Genomic DNA, 15,931 nt, shown 5'->3' with positions numbered 1-15,931 from the left:
TCTGGAAACTATCGCTGCTTCCCCGTATTAGTTCGTTCTCCGTCTCTAAATCCGTGTTTGTTGTTCAGAGTTCGTAGATTGTTATGTATGTGATCGATTCACTTGTTTTTCCGTGTCTTTGTTGTAAGAGGGATCCGAGGTAACGTCTGCCTAGTCCGCCATCTTGGCTCCGCCCCAGTCTTGCCTTTTTGGCTACATAATTTTTGTAGCTCTCATAGATTTTTTTCTTCATAGATTTCAATCTGAAGATTTCATATCTGAAGTTTGCTTCTTTTGTCACATCTTTAATTGCATGGAGGAAGTATTCTGGGATATGTCAGTCTGCATGACCAAATCCCATTATAGCTGTGGAGCCTTTTTTAGCTTCTCATCTATGACCCAGGCTTCCTGGTAAAATACACACATCTATTTTTATGTACTTGTAATCTTCATCCTTTACCATAATTAATATGTATTGCTGAGACTACTTTTGCATCTAACAGAACCGTACATGGAGGTTATGTGTGAGAATGCACGTCACTGGTCCCAAACCTGAATTTCATGATGTAATCATCTGGAAAGCCTAAAAAGTTGATGCCTTGGTCCCACCACTACAGATTCTGATTTAATTGGGCCAGTATGTGGCTTGAGCATAAGATTTTTAAAGCACCATAGGTGGTTCTACTGTATAGCCAAGGAGAGAACAACTCATCTTTTCAGACTTCTCTTTCAAAGATGACTAGTTTGTCATGGGTCTTTTACTCCCCCTGAATGATGCTGAAGACCTGAAAGTGATCAGAGCTCACAAGGGGAAAGATATGAAAGAACTTACCTGAACAAGAGGCAAGTGATTTTTCTCAATAACCTTGATGATATTTCTTCTCATATCTTCTCCCTCTACGTCACGTCGTTGTTAAGAGCTCTTGAGTTGCCTCCCTGACATGTGGTGACACCATGCACAACAGAAGAAAATGTTGCCCAGTCCTGTACCATTCCCATGATCAATTGTATGAACATAGTGATCCATGGGGTTTTCATTGACTGATTTTTGCAGGTAGATTGCCAAGACTTTCTTACTAGTTCATGTTAGTCTGGAATCTCTGATGAAGCCTGTTCAATATTTTAGCAGCACATAAGTCCCTACTGACAGGTGGTGGCTGCCCATGAGGTACACTGGTTGGGAATCGAACCTGGTCTTCAACATGGAAAGGGAGAATTTCAGCAATGAATCACCACTGCCTCTGCCCTGCACACCATACAGTTGGCCATGTGTGCTTGTTAATAAGCTATTACTTCCCTTATCAAAATCCACTCTTCTATACTTTGTGATGCTCAGGCAGAAGAGGAGAGGATTTTTAAACCACTGTCCTGATTTCCCATTTGGTTTTACTGTTATGTCTTCCCATAATGATCAGTAATGGTCACCACATCCTAATAAGCCTGACGTTTTTCCTTATACCTGTTTCCTTAGACCTTGGTGTAGTAGCTTCTTTCTGCAGTTACTATCTGCATATTGCCGCATTGTTCCTTTTTTGCCTTTCAGTCCTTGTATAAGTATTTTACCAGTTTCCTGTATGAAATGATTTCATGGCGTTTGCACTTTTCTTTATTGATTCCCAACTGATAAATTGAATTTAGGGACTAAAACTATTTGTCAAGTGTCTAAAATTGGAACATCACAAAGCATGATCAGGAAAAAAAGGTGGTTGTAAATGATATGTCTTGGTCAAGGTTGTACAAAAAAGGATAAAGGGGGTGGTATCACAAATCCAATTGCTGTGGCTCTAGTGGAGCTCCATAATCATTACTTCACTAAATCATTATGAAAAAATCAAATGTTATTTTATTTTTCCAGAGCCTAGGATTGCAAAGGGTCATGTCTCCACTGAAGGGGAGCTCTTGTCTTTCACTTGTAACAGCTTGATTAAGACATTACTGTGTTATCATGTTTCATTTTCTTTGGGTTCCTTTTTTGTTCTACTACCTGGGTATGCTTCTCTCCTTTAGAGATATTGACATCATTTCTGAGGAAGCGACTTGGGGCTCTCTGAAAATCTGCCCAATAAGTAATTTACCCTGTCTTTTACCACTGAGTTAAATTCCCTACAAATTTTCCTGATGAGAAACTTTGATAAAGGATAATGGACTGCACTGGAGAGAGGATGAGGCCAGACCAGCTTGTGGGAAGATATAGCTCTCATTAAAAGTCATGAAAGTAGTGTATTCATTCTCTGGTTATGGTTAACTGCAATGAGACTTTTTGGGTCCCTACAACCAGGTTGCACATCCAGTTCTGCAAACCTAGGGATGCCCCCCCAAAATTGACACATCCAAGGTAATGTTTCTTTTTGATGTCTCTCTCATGGTAGGCTCTTCTCAAAGGTAATCTTTTCTTTTTCCTCTTTAAACTTCAAGGCCTAAATTGGATGATACAAGTTGATTCATTCTATGAACGGGGAAAAGACTGGAAGGAAATATGTGAGAGTTTCCTAATGGCTATCAGAAAGTGGTGTATTTATCTTTGATATGGAAGAGGAGCCACAGATAACAGGAAGGGTGTGGGATTTGATGACACACCTCCAACCAGATCTTGGCTTATAAACTGGACACTTTTGGAAACTCAGTGCACCTCATTAAGCCTCAGAGTCCTCATCATCAAATTAAGGTTAATAGTGCTAACCTCCCAAGGCCATTGTAATGACTAAATATAATGATGTCAAGGTTGGATCAAATGACAATTTCCCATCGTAGGGTAGCCCTTAACATCATTTTAAAGAAGCGCATTTTAAGTGTGCACTTCAAGAATTCAAAAAGACCTTGATTTTACAAACTGTGATTTTCAGCATAATATAAAACTTCTTTCTGCTTAACTTCTCTATAGCTGTGATAACAAAAGCACTCGTCTGAGAGAGTGATTAAGAGGGTGTAATCAAAAGTACTGATTAGAACAGTGTTTAGTACACATAATAGATCAATAAGTGGGCACTAACATAGTCACCATATGGGTAGGCCAATGAAATTTTTCAACTAATGGATTTTGCAGAGAAAATATTTGATTTTCAACATCAGCTCCTCTACCTTATTAGCTTTGTGTACTGGGACTTGTTATTAAACTCTCATGGTATCCAGTTCTTCATTTTAAATGATACTTAGCATACAACCCTGTAAGGATTAAACAGATAATGTACATGCATGGAGAGTAAATACAGATACCATTCCATTGTCATCTACTCTATGACTGATGTAGTTCAAATAAGTTATTTAAACTCTTAGTGTGGTTTATCCTGGTTACCTGACAGGCCATTATAATGCATCTTTACACAATAAGACCTTGAATAGTGCAGAGGCAGAGACTGGATATCATTTGTCTACACACTCAAAATATAGCACAGTGAAGCCAGAGATTAGTCCTCTCTACATTGTATTACGCTGAATGAAATATTCACTATCTTATAAGAAAAGGCGAAGACATTTTGAATCAATACATCCTGTATTTTCCTTCCTGCCTGGAGCACTGTACCTTCCATAGAGATCTTTAAGAACTCCTGAAGGAAGAAATGTATAATTTGTTTGTTTTTTATTATTATGGATATTTGATGGGATCTATTATTCCATTTACAAGATTAAGTAGGTATGGTGAAAGAATACAACCCTGATGCACAACTTTCCTGACTTTAAGCCAATCAGTATCCCCTTGTTCTGTCCGAACAACTACCTCTCAATCCATGTACAGGTTCCTCATGAGCACAATTAAGTGTCGTGGAATTCCCATTCTTCACAATGTCATCCATAGTTTGTTATGATCCACACAGTTGAATGCCTTTGCATAGTCAATAAAACACAGGTAAACATCCTTCTGGTATTCTCTGCTTTCAGCCAGGATCCATCTGACATCAGCAATGATATCCCTGGTTCCACGTGCTCTTCTGAAACCAGCCTGAATTTCTGGCAGTTCCCTGCCGATATACTGTTGCAGCTGTTTTTGCATGATCTCCAGCAAAATTTTGCTTGCTTGTGATATTAACGATATTGTTGTATAATTTCCACATTCGGTTGGATCACCTTTCTTGGGACTAGGCATAAACATGGATCTCTTCCAGTCAGTTGGCCAGGAAGCTGTCTTCCACATTTCTTGGCATAGACGAGTGAGCACCTCCAGCACTGCATCTGTTTGTTGAAACATCTCATTGATATTCCATCAATTCCTGGAGCCTTGTTATTTTTTGCCAATGCCTTCAGAGCAGCTTGGACTTCTTCCTTCAGTACCATCAGTTCCTGATCATATGCCACCTCTTGAAATAGTTGAATATCAACTAATTCTTTTTGGTATAATGACTCTGTATTCCTTCCATCTTCTTTAGATGCTTTCTGCGTCATTTAATATATTCCCCATGGAATCCTCCACTATTGCAACTCGAGGCTTGATTTTTTTCTTCAGTTCTTGCAGCTTGAGAAATGCTGAGTGTGTTCTTCCCTTTTGGTTTTCCATCTCCAGCTCTTTGCACATGTCCTTATAATACTTTACTTTGTCTTCTCAAGATGCCCTTTGAAATCTTCTATTCAGTTCTTTTACTTCATGAATTCTTCCTTTTGCTTTAGCTGCTCGATGCTCAAGAGCAAGTTTCAGAGTCTCCTCTGACATCCATCTTGGTCTTTTCTTTCTTTTCTGTCTTTTCAGTGACCTCTTGCTTTCTTCTTGGATGATGTCCTTGATGTCATTCCACAACTCGTCTGGTCTGCGGTCACTAGTGTTCAATGCGTCAAACCTATCCTTGAGATGGTCTCTAAATTCAGGTGGGATATTCTTAAGGTCATATTTTGGCTCTCGTGGACTTGCTCTGATTTTCTTCAGGTTCAGCTTGAACTTGGATATGAGCAGTTGATGGTCTATTCCACAGTCGGCCCCTGGCCTTGTTCTGACTGATGATATTGAGCTTTTCCATTGTTTCTTTCCACAGATGTAGTCAATTTAATTTCTGTGTGTTCCATCTGGCGAGGTCCATGTGTATAGTCACCATTTATGTTAGTGAAAGAACATATTTGCAATGAAGAAGAAGTTGTTGCTCTTGCAAAATTCTATCATTCGATCTCTGGCATTGTTTCTATGCCCAAGGCCCTATTTGATCTGTATGCTGAACAAATAATACGAGAAGCTGGACTATATGAAGAAGAATGGGGCATCAGGATTGGAGGAAGACTCACTAACAACCTGAGTTATGCAGATGACACAACCTTACTTGCTGAAAGTGAAGAGGACTTGAAGCACTTACTAATGAAGATCAAATACCACAGCCTTCAGCATGGATTACACCTCAACATAAAGAAAGCAAAAATCCTCACAACTGGACCAATGAGCAACATCATGACAAATGGAGAAAAGATTGACGTTGTCAAGGATTTCATTTTACTTGGATCCACAATCAATAGCCATGGAAGCAGCAGTCAAGAAATCAGAAGACGCATTAAAAAAAAAAAATTTTTTTTTCTTTTTTTTTTTTTTTGCATTGGGCAAATCTGCTGCAAAGGATCTCTTCAAAGTGTGGAAGAGCAAAGATGTCACCCTGCAGAGTAAGGTGTGCCTGACCCAAGCCATGGTATTTTCAATCACATCATATGCATGTCAAAGGTCGACAATGAATAAGGAAGACTGAAGAAGAGTTTACGCCTTTGAATTGTGGTGTTGGCAAAGAATATTGAATATACCATGGACTGCCAAAAGAATGAACAAATCTGCCTTGGAAGAAATGCGGCCAGAATGCTCCTTAGAGGCAAGGATGGCGAGACCGCATCTTACATACTTTGGACATGTTGTCAGGAGGAATCAGTCCCTGGAGAAGGACATCATTGTTGGCAGAGTACAGGGTCAGCGGAAAAGAGGAAGACCTTCAACCAGGTGGATTGACACAGTGGCTGCAAAAATGAGCTCAAGCATAACAATGATTGTAAGGACGACACAGGACTGGGCATCGTTTCGTTCTGTTGTGCATAAGGTCACTATGAGTGGGAACTGACTCGACAGCACCTAACAACAACCACAACAAATTATTCCATTTAATTGTGTGTGTAAGAGTAAGAATCATGGAATAAAAGGCTAGGTTTTGATACATTCTATAATTAAACAGAGATAAAAAATTGAGGGTAGTCTTTGCTCAATTGTACATCTAAACAGGTTGCAGGAAGGTGACAGTCTTTCTGTTTCTTTCAAGGATAGTCATCATGTGAGAGGAAATTGGGAAAAGCACAAAGCAAATCTTCACTTTTCACCACAAGAACACAACTGTCTTTGGTTTGCATACACCTGCCCTCTGCATTCTTCTTTGGAAGTGACTACAGAATTTGATATCCTCTTTGTTGTTAGTTGCCATCAAGTCAGCTCCAACTCATAGCAGTCTTATGTTTAACAGAATGAAATATTGCCTGGTCCTGCACTGTCCTTATAATCTTTGGTGTGTTTGGTATGTTTGGAGCCCAATGTTGCAGCCACCACATCAGTCTTTCTCATGGAATTTTTCTCTCATTTTCTCTAATGTTTTCTACCCACTACCCATTATGAAGTGACTTCAGTTTAATATTAAATTTTTGCTACTGTCCAAGCATTCTAAAAGGTCCCAACACCCATCCTCTCCTTCTCCGATACATTTTTATACTTCTGCCATTTTGTCATTTGATATCCAAAAATAGGTCTCTACTATGGATCTACATACAGGTAAATAGCATCCTTTTCTACATATCCAACAGATTGGATTTATATTCAAGTTTTCTTCATATCAGCTATTGACATACCAATCTCCAATTCCTCAAAAAAGAGATCCCTGAACGAGGAAGGCCACAAAAGTAGGATGTAAAATGTGCTACAGATATTTTTCCCATAAACCCCATTTTATCTGCAAGGAAAAAAACAAACAAAAAAAACAACCAACAACAACAACAAAAATAACTAGATAAGATAAAAGGACATTTTATAAAAGACTTCAAAAGCTCTGAATGCAGAGTCTAAAGAAAATTTTATTCTGGAGTGAACTGAGCCCTTTTCGTTGTGTTAGTTGCCATCTAGTCAGCTCCGATCATAGTGGACTTATTTATAACAGATCGAAATGTTGCCTGCTCCTGCACCATCTTCATCATCACTGATATGTTTGAGTCCATTATTTTGGCTATTGTATCAATCTTCATAAAACCAAGAACAAAAAAAAGTCCTTTGTTGTCTAGTCCATTCCAACTGCAGTAAAACTGCCCTATACGTTTTCCAAGAGCAGCTGGTGGATTCGACCTGCCAACTTTTTGGTTATCAGCCAAGCTCTTGACCACTCAGAGCCAGGGCTTCTAGTCTGTCTTAATCAGGAAGCTTTGTTGAAACCTGTACACCATGGGTGACCCTACTAATATTTCAAATACTGGTGGTATAGCTTCCAGCATCATAGCAACATGGAAGACACCACAGTAGGACAAACTGACAAATGGGTGGTGGGAGCCCTTTTCAGTTAAGTAGAAATCAGAAGCCACTGGAAATATTTATTGAATTAGGGCACAATATGCGTTCAATTTGCATGATGCCTATGGAAGAGTTCTGCTTCTGCAATGGAAACCAGGGAGCCTTCTTCTTCTAACGTACAGCCAGGAGCAGCATCATGGAGTCTACAGAAGTATTCAATGCAGAGGTAGATGTACCCATCTTCCAGTTCTTCCCTAGGTGAGTTTTGTTGAGAAGATGAGGTGCGATGGGATTAAAAGATGGGGTATGACTATGCTGGGCTTAGAGCCTAACAGCCTAATAGAAGGCAAGGCCTGTGTGGTGGGCAGTGCCTAAAAATCTCACAATGGCCCATGCCTCCTCTTATTTCATCCACGGAATAATCTCCTTCCCATAGTGTGGTACAGACCTGGTAAAACACTTTAAAAAATAGGGTATGGCAAAAAAAATGGGGTGTGACTTCCAAGTTTATAGTGCAAAGGGACTCTGGCCTTCATCTTCCTAGAATTGTATTGATCTCTTGCTGACACACTTGGTTGGAAGCCAGTTGCCATGTTGAGAACTGCCCCATGAAGTGGTCCATGTGGCCAGAAATTTAGGAGGACCTCTGGTAATAGCTTGTGAGGACGTGAATCCTGCCATAGCCATGTGAATTATCTTGGTATTGGATCCTCTCCCAGTCAAGCCTTAAGAAGATGGAAGAATTAGTCCATGTTCAACCATTTCAAGAGGTGGCGTATGATCAGGAACCGATGGAACTGAAGGAAGAAGTCCAAGCTGCTCTGAAGGCATTGGCAAAAAACAAGGCTCCAGGAATTGATGGAATATCAACTGAGATGTTTCAACAAGCAGATGCGGCGCTGGCGGTGCTCATTCATCTATGCCAAGAAATATGGAAGACAGCTTCCTGGCCAACCGACTGGAAGAGTTCCATATTTATGCCTATTCCCAAGAAAGGTGATCCAAATGAATGTGGAAATTATAGAGCGATATCATTTTTTTATTGTTAATATCACACGCAAGCAACATATTGCTGAAGATCATTCAAAAATGGCTGCAGCAGTATATCAACAGGGACCTGCCAGAAATTCAGGCTGGTTTCAGAAGAGGATGTGGAACCAGGGATATCATTGCTGATGTCAGATGGATCCTGGCTGAAAGCAGAGAATACCAGAAGGATGTTTACCTGTGTTTTATTGACTATGCAAAGGCATTCAACTGTGTGGATCATAACAAACTATGGATAACACTGCGAAGAATGGGAATTCCAGAACACTTATTAATTGTATTCATGAGGAAACTTTGCATAGATCAAGAGGCAGTTGTTCAGATAGAACAAGGGAATACTGATTGGTTTAAAGTCAGGAAAGGTGTGTGTCAGTGTTGTATTCTTTCACCAAACCTATTCAATCCGTATGCTGGAAAATAATATAAGAAGCTGGACTACATGAAGAAGAATAGGGTTTCAGGATTGGAGGAAGACTCATTAACAACCTGCATTATGCAAATGACACAACCTTGCTTGCTGAAAAATGAAGAGGACTTGAAGCACTTACTAATGAAGATCAAAGGCCATAGCCTTCAGTATGAATTGCACCTCAGCAGAAAGAAAACAAAAATCCTCACAACTGGTCCAATGAGCAACATCATGACAAATGGAGAAAAGACTGAAGTTGTCAAGGATTTCATTTTACTTGGATCCACAATCAACAGCCTTGGAAGCAGCAGTCAAGAAATCAAAAGACACATTGCTTTGGGTAAATCTGCTGCACAGGACCTCTTTAAAATGTTGAAGAGCAAAGATGTCACCTTGAAGACTAAGGTGCGCCTGACCCAAGCCATGGTATTTTCAATCGCATCATATGCATGTGAAAGCTGGACAATGAATAAGGAAGACCGAAGAAGGATTGATGCCTTTGAATTGTGGTGTTGATGAAGCATATTGAATATACCATGGGCTGCCAAAAGAACGAAAAAATCTGTCTTAGAAGAAGTACAATCAGAATGCTCCTTAGAAGGAAGGATGGCGACACTGCGTCTTACATACTTTGGACGTGTTGTCAGGAGGGATGAGTCCCTGGAGAAGGACATCATCCTTGGCAGAGTACAGGGTCAGCGGAAAAGAGGAAGACCCTCAAAGAGGTGGATTGACACCAATGAGCTGAAGCATAGCAGTGATTGTAAGGATGGCTCCGGACCGGGCAGTGTTTCATTCTGTTGTGCATAGGGTTGCTATGAGTTGGAACCGACTTGACGGTACTTAACAACAACAACTCTATCAAGCCTTAAGATTACTGAAGTCTCCTGGGAAACACATTGATTGCAGCCTAGTAGAACCCTGAGATTTCACACAAATAATGAAGTAACCAAACAAGTATTCAAAAAATTGTTTTCTATTATAGGAACATACATCAACTAAAGAGAAAAATCAGAGCTAGTTCTGTCATTCAAATTCACACACACACACAAAAATAAATAAATTTTCAATGCATAAATTCCCAAACCCCAAGAAAAGGCTATGGGAAGGAAAGTAGGATATTCTACTTAGAGATACAAATCTTAAAAGTGATATGGAAATAGTATCAGATTCTTGGTATAAACCCAGTACTGCCGAGTCGATTCCGACTCCTATCAACCCTGTAGGACAGAGTAGAACTGCCCCATAGAGTTTCCAAGGAGCACCTGGCAGATTCGAACTGCCGACCCTTTGCTTAGCAGCCGTAGCACTTAATCACTACGTCACCAGGGTTTCCATTCTTGGTATAGACATTGTAATTCTCCCTAAATTTCCTGATCAATTCATTGATTTTGCTGATATCAAAGTTACTCATTGATTCTTTCAACTAGAAAAAAAGTGAATTTCATATTACAATTCCTGCAATTTGCAAGTCAGAGCTGAGAATACATGCTTTTCCTCCTGAGATTAGGAATGCCCAGACCATTGTAGGACACTCATTTTTCTCCTACCTCATCTGTTAATTTAACAAGCCTCAGAGATTGGGATAACATAGACCAATTAGGCTAATACCGCGCTCTGTGAGATACACTCTCAAAGCCATACAATTGCAAATTATTAGCCTGTGTCTCCAGCCCTTCAGAGTGTCTGTCCCAGGGCAGCAGACTACTTATGTGTGTCTCTTCCTCCCATTGTCATCATTCACCTCAGGACGTCTATGCCTGAGCCTGTCTTCCTGTCATTCCTGATGAAGGAGCCTCAGCCTTCATCTCTCACCAGGCAGGAGGGGGGCAGTGGATTCACATTCTTTGACTATGACCCATCAGAGACACCGTGCAACCCAGTGAGTGTTGAGGGAGACAGGAACACAGGAGGGACTGTCAAGACCATTGTTTCCTCATCATCAGAACCAAAAACAGAGTTGGGATAGCAAGAAGGAAAACCAAAATGGAAGGTTTTAACTAAGAGGTTTATGAAGTTTAGTCCTTTGTACTGGTGGGAATCTGAGGACTCACCTTCATCAGTTCTGCTGTCCTCTACCGCTTTTTTTTATGGACATTGTTTCCACCAGAGCAGGAAACAAATCCCTCTAAACAGCCAGTGGTAAGAGCTTGGCTGCTAACCAAAAGGTCAGCAGTTTGAATCCACCAGCTGCTCCTTGGAAAACCTATGGGATGGTTCTGCTCTGTCCCATAGGGTCGCTATGAGTCAGAATCAACACACCTACAATGGTTTTTCCTTCTTTTGCTTTTTTTTTTGGTTTTAAACTGTCCCCTAAAAAATAAATAAATAAATAAGGACTTCTAAATTATGAAATTGAGGATGATGACAGTGATGATGATGATGCCAGTAACTATAACAATGGCAAACTGTGTTGAGGGTTTCCTGGTGGCAGGATCTCAGTTATATGTTTTAGGACTTTTAAAATTTCATCTGTAAAATTTTCTCCCAAAATATAAGAGTATAGATTATTATTACTTTATAGGTGAGAAATGAAACACAGCAATTTTATATATATATATTTTGGTGGAGAATGGAGTGAATCCAGGTTTGAATCTGGGCAGTGAAACCCCACTCACAGGGCACCTAGCCAATATTCTAACCTGTTAACACAATCTGCTATTTCTCTACTTGGGTCACCCAGGTGGAGTGCTTATAGGGAAATGACAGAGCCTCATTCTTTTCTGCTTTCCTAGAACCTACAAAACCCCCCCCAATGGGATGGATCAGCATAGTGGCTACAACACTGGGCTCAAACATAGCAATAATTGTGAGGATGGCACAGGAATGGGCAAGGCTTTGTTCTGTTGTATATAAGGTCATGATGAGTTGGTCCCAAGTCAATGGCATCTAACAACAACATAGCCTACACCACGCTTGGCAAAGTGTAGGCAACCAAACAAGAAATTTTGGTTAAATATTGATTATCTTTTTTAGTTCAGGGGAGCAAAGTGTACTCAATCTGTTGTCCACATATTGGGTGCTTTTCTGCCTCTGCTTTCCTCCCTTTCAGGGGTGCCCAGTAGGTCTAGAGAGATGAATGAGACTCAGCACTCTAGAGAGTCAGGATGGACTCTCATCCACCAAGAATTTGGCTCCAATGTTGAGGCTGATGAGACCTGCCTGTGCCACTCCCCCCCCCCCGCCCCTGCAACCAAGAGTGGATGAAAAGCCTTATTACTCAAAAAGAGGACTGTCTAGGGAGACCTTGGCAGGCTCCCAAGATGTTCCAAATGTATCTTGAAAAAGCAAAGAAAGAGCCTGGCAGGGAATTTTTTGTTGTTGTTAAGAGGTAGATCTGGTCTGAGGGTTCTAGCACATCGGCAGAGTCTCGCCCGGTTTGAATCTATTACCATCGCCAAAAGAGAGAGCACCTGGACTCTCTTATTAGCTTACCCAGAAGGCAGGAAGGGTTAGGTTTAAGAGCTGTCAGCAGTCAAACAACGAAACAAATAGAGGCAGACTTTTTTATTGCATAGCTCTCATAGGGTGTTTATAAATAGTCCCATCAGAGGAATTCCCCCCCCATGGGGGAAAATGTTTAATATATTTTCAGTGTCAATAAAAAAAATTCAATATAGTATGTTTTGAAAGCTTAAAATAAGTCAAAGGCATTTATTGCAATGAATTTTGATAAAATATAATACATTTTAAAGCATTTTAGTGTCCTTTAATTAGACCGATTTTATTCTTCAAAGGAGAAAGATATTTCTTAATCCACACATTTCCTTCATTAAGAAGGGATGATATTTTAGTGACTGTATGGATTTGGTGTCCCTAAATGTTCTTGCTTCTGTAACTTTCTTCAGCTGAGTGTCTCTAAAGTGGATGTGGGTAGAAAAGGATGAAACCAAGGAGAAAGAGTCCTACGAAGAATGGGTTCGCCACAACTGAGAAATGTTGCTGAATGTGCTGTATGGTCCTTAAGTGTGAATGCTTTCCTTGTGAATTACCTGAATTAAAAATAGAAACACAGAGCTGGGTGCCCATTTACTTGTTTCCTTTTCCTAATCCTCTATTTTCTTTCACGGAAGCTGTCTCTGCTACCTGGAACCACAGAATCTTACACATATCTCTGAATTCCTCCTGCTGGGCATTTCGGAGGATCCGAGACAGCAGCCCCTCCTCTTTGGAATGTTCCTGTCCATGTACCTGGTCACAATGGCTGGGAACCTACTTATTATCCTGGCCGTGATCTCCGACCACCACCTCCACACTCCCATGTACTTCTTCCTCTCCAACCTGTCCTTAGCTGACATTGGCTGTACCCCCACCACAGTTCCAAAGGTGCTTGTGAATACTCACACACACCAAAGACACATCTCTTATGTAGGCTGTGTGATTCAGTTGTCTTTTTTTATATCTTTTTGCATATCTGGACAGTCTACTCCTGACAGTGATGGCCTATGACCGGTTTGAGGCCATCTGTCATCCCCTGCACTACCCAGTCATCATGAACCCCCGTCTATGTGGCTTGCTGGTTCTGGTGTCAATTTTCACCAGCTTTTTTGACTCCCAGCTACACTGCATGATGGTGTCAACACTTACCTTCTGCACCGATGTGGAAATCCCTAGTGTCTTCTGTGACCCTTCTCAACTTTTCAACCTTGCCCGTTCTGATGCCTCCACCAATACCATATTAATGTATTTGGTTGGTGCCATCTTTGGTGGTGTTCCAATCTCAGGGATTCTTTTCTCTTATATTCGAATTGTTTCCTCCATTCTGAGACTCCCATCATCGGGTGGAAAGTCTAAAGCTTTTTTCACTTGTGGCTCTCACCTGTCAGTCATTTGCTTATTTTATGGAACAGGTGTTGGTGTATACCTGAGCTCAGCTGTCTCACCTTCTCTCAGGATGAGTACAGTGGCCTCAGTGATATTCACTGTTGTCACCCCCATGCTGAACCCCTTCATCTACAGCCTGAGGAATACAGACATCAAGAGAGCCCTGCAGAGACTCCTCAGCAGAATATCTTAATTTAAAGACCTGTGCCTTAACTATATGGGCCAAATGGTCACTATTTACTCCAAAAGAATGTTGGGAAGATAAAGAGAAGAGAAGCTATATCAGTGGAAACAGAACAAAAATAATGGAAATAATGAGAATGTTGAAATATTAAGAAAAATATAACTGATGTCATGAACAGGTTGAATACGAATTTTTAGAAAGAACCCAAATTTACTATGTAAACTTTTGCCTAACACACAATAAAATGTGAAAAAAAAAATACTCCTGCTGGAGTTCCAACACCAGAGAGTCTGATTTATTTAGAGTGGGGTATGGGGTAAGTTTTTTAAAGCACCCCAGCAGGTACTAGTGGGCAACCAAGGTTGAAGAGTACTGATCTCAGTGAAATCATTGTTAAAAAAATGACAACTATGAGAAGATGCTGAAGATCTTAAAGTCATCAGAGCTCACAAGGGAGAAGATATGAGAGGACTTACTCTAGCAACAGGCAATATGGTTTTTCTCAATATTCTTGGTAATATTTCTTCATATATCTCCTCTCGCTCTAGCATGCCGTTGTTGTTATTAGGTGCCGTTAAGTCGGTTTTAACTCACAGAGACCATACACCGTAGAGCAAATCATATGTGCTGGTTATTTAGCTCTTGTGTCTCTGCTCCCACTTCCCCTTTCTATACTATACTTTGTGATGCCAGTGTGGAAATTCTCACATCACTGCTCTGATTTTCCGTTTGGCTTTCTTGTCAGGTTCTTCCAATAGTTGTCTGTAATGATCACCACCCTTCTCCCACCCCCAATAAGCCTAATGTTTTCGCTACCCACCTTCTTCTTTGGTGTGGTTGCTGCTGCCTGCAGATTGTATCTCTCTGTTACCACATTTTTTCTTTTATGTCTTTTAGTCTTTCGATGACTGTTTAAATACTTACCTATACTAAATCATCTTCATCAAAAATAACTAGTGTTGTTTCTTTCTTCTTGATTGAACCCTGACTGATATAACGTGGAGAATAAAGATATATCGTCATGTGTCTGCAAATGGAAGCTTACAAATGTTCTCAGGAGAAAGGTTGGTTGTAGATCATATACCTTGGAAAGTGTGTACAGTTGAAGTTGACGTTGGCGTTTCAGTTGTTGTGTGACTCTAATGGTACCTGAGGATCATTAAGTCACCCAAGTCCTTATGAGGAAATTTAACTTTATCTGTTTTTCATTACTCTAAGCTAGCAAAAGTTCACGTCCTCAGGGAAGGGGGGCCTTGGAATTCCACTTTGTAACCATGCTTCACTGTCTTCTGTCTTATTGAATGTGTCCTTGGGCTCCTTCTGTCTTTCACTACGCAGATATCCATCTTTCTTTTAGAGACGCCACACATAGCTCCTGCTGCAGTAGCGTGGGCTCTGAAAACCTGTGGACCAGCTAGTTTCAATTACTCTGCCTTTTACTACTAAGGTCAATCTCCAGTCAACTTCACCGATGAGGACCTTTGATATTCAAAGTGTGCTTTAAGCTGGATGCCTGACAGAAGACCTTACAATTTCATCTTTGCACAGTGAGACCTTGAGCAGTTTTAGGGCAGGGCTGAAGATCATTGCTCTCTATACTCAAAAGCTAGCTTAGTTAGGGCATAGATCTGTTATATCTACTCTTTGTTTAATTTTGAATAAGTTATTCACTGACTTGCAAGAAAAAGTGAAGACATTTTGATAGTGATACATCCAGTATTGGATGGTCTACTAGTCCTTCTATATAGATTTCTATTAACTCCTGAGAGAATAATTGTATGGCTTAAGTTTTTATGATTATTAACATTCAATGACATCAATTTTTTTTTCAATTTAATAGTATATGCAAGATTAAAAACCATAGAATTTTGAGAATTTCTACAACTAACACCACCACCACCAGTTGCCACTGGGTTGATTCTGGCTCATGATGACTTGTGTGTCTCAGAGCCTAACTGTGCTTCATAGGTTTTCAATAGCTGATTTTTTGCACGTAGATCACCAGGCCTTTCTTCTGAGGCACCTCTGGGTGACATTGAACTTCCAACCTATAAGT

General features: G+C 40.4%; 1 pseudogene; it reads left to right on the top strand.

The window, feature by feature from the left end:
• The first annotated feature begins 12,688 nt into the window (after window positions 1-12,688).
• Window positions 12,689-13,884, top strand: LOC100669912 (olfactory receptor 7E178-like; annotated as a pseudogene).
• The last annotated feature ends 2,047 nt before the right edge of the window (window positions 13,885-15,931 follow it).

Source organism: Loxodonta africana, chromosome 3, assembly GCF_030014295.1.
Source record: "Loxodonta africana isolate mLoxAfr1 chromosome 3, mLoxAfr1.hap2, whole genome shotgun sequence".
Lineage (NCBI taxonomy): Eukaryota > Metazoa > Chordata > Mammalia > Proboscidea > Elephantidae > Loxodonta > Loxodonta africana.
Note: the sequence above shows the minus strand (reverse complement) of the source record. Positions and strands in the feature narration are given on the sequence as shown.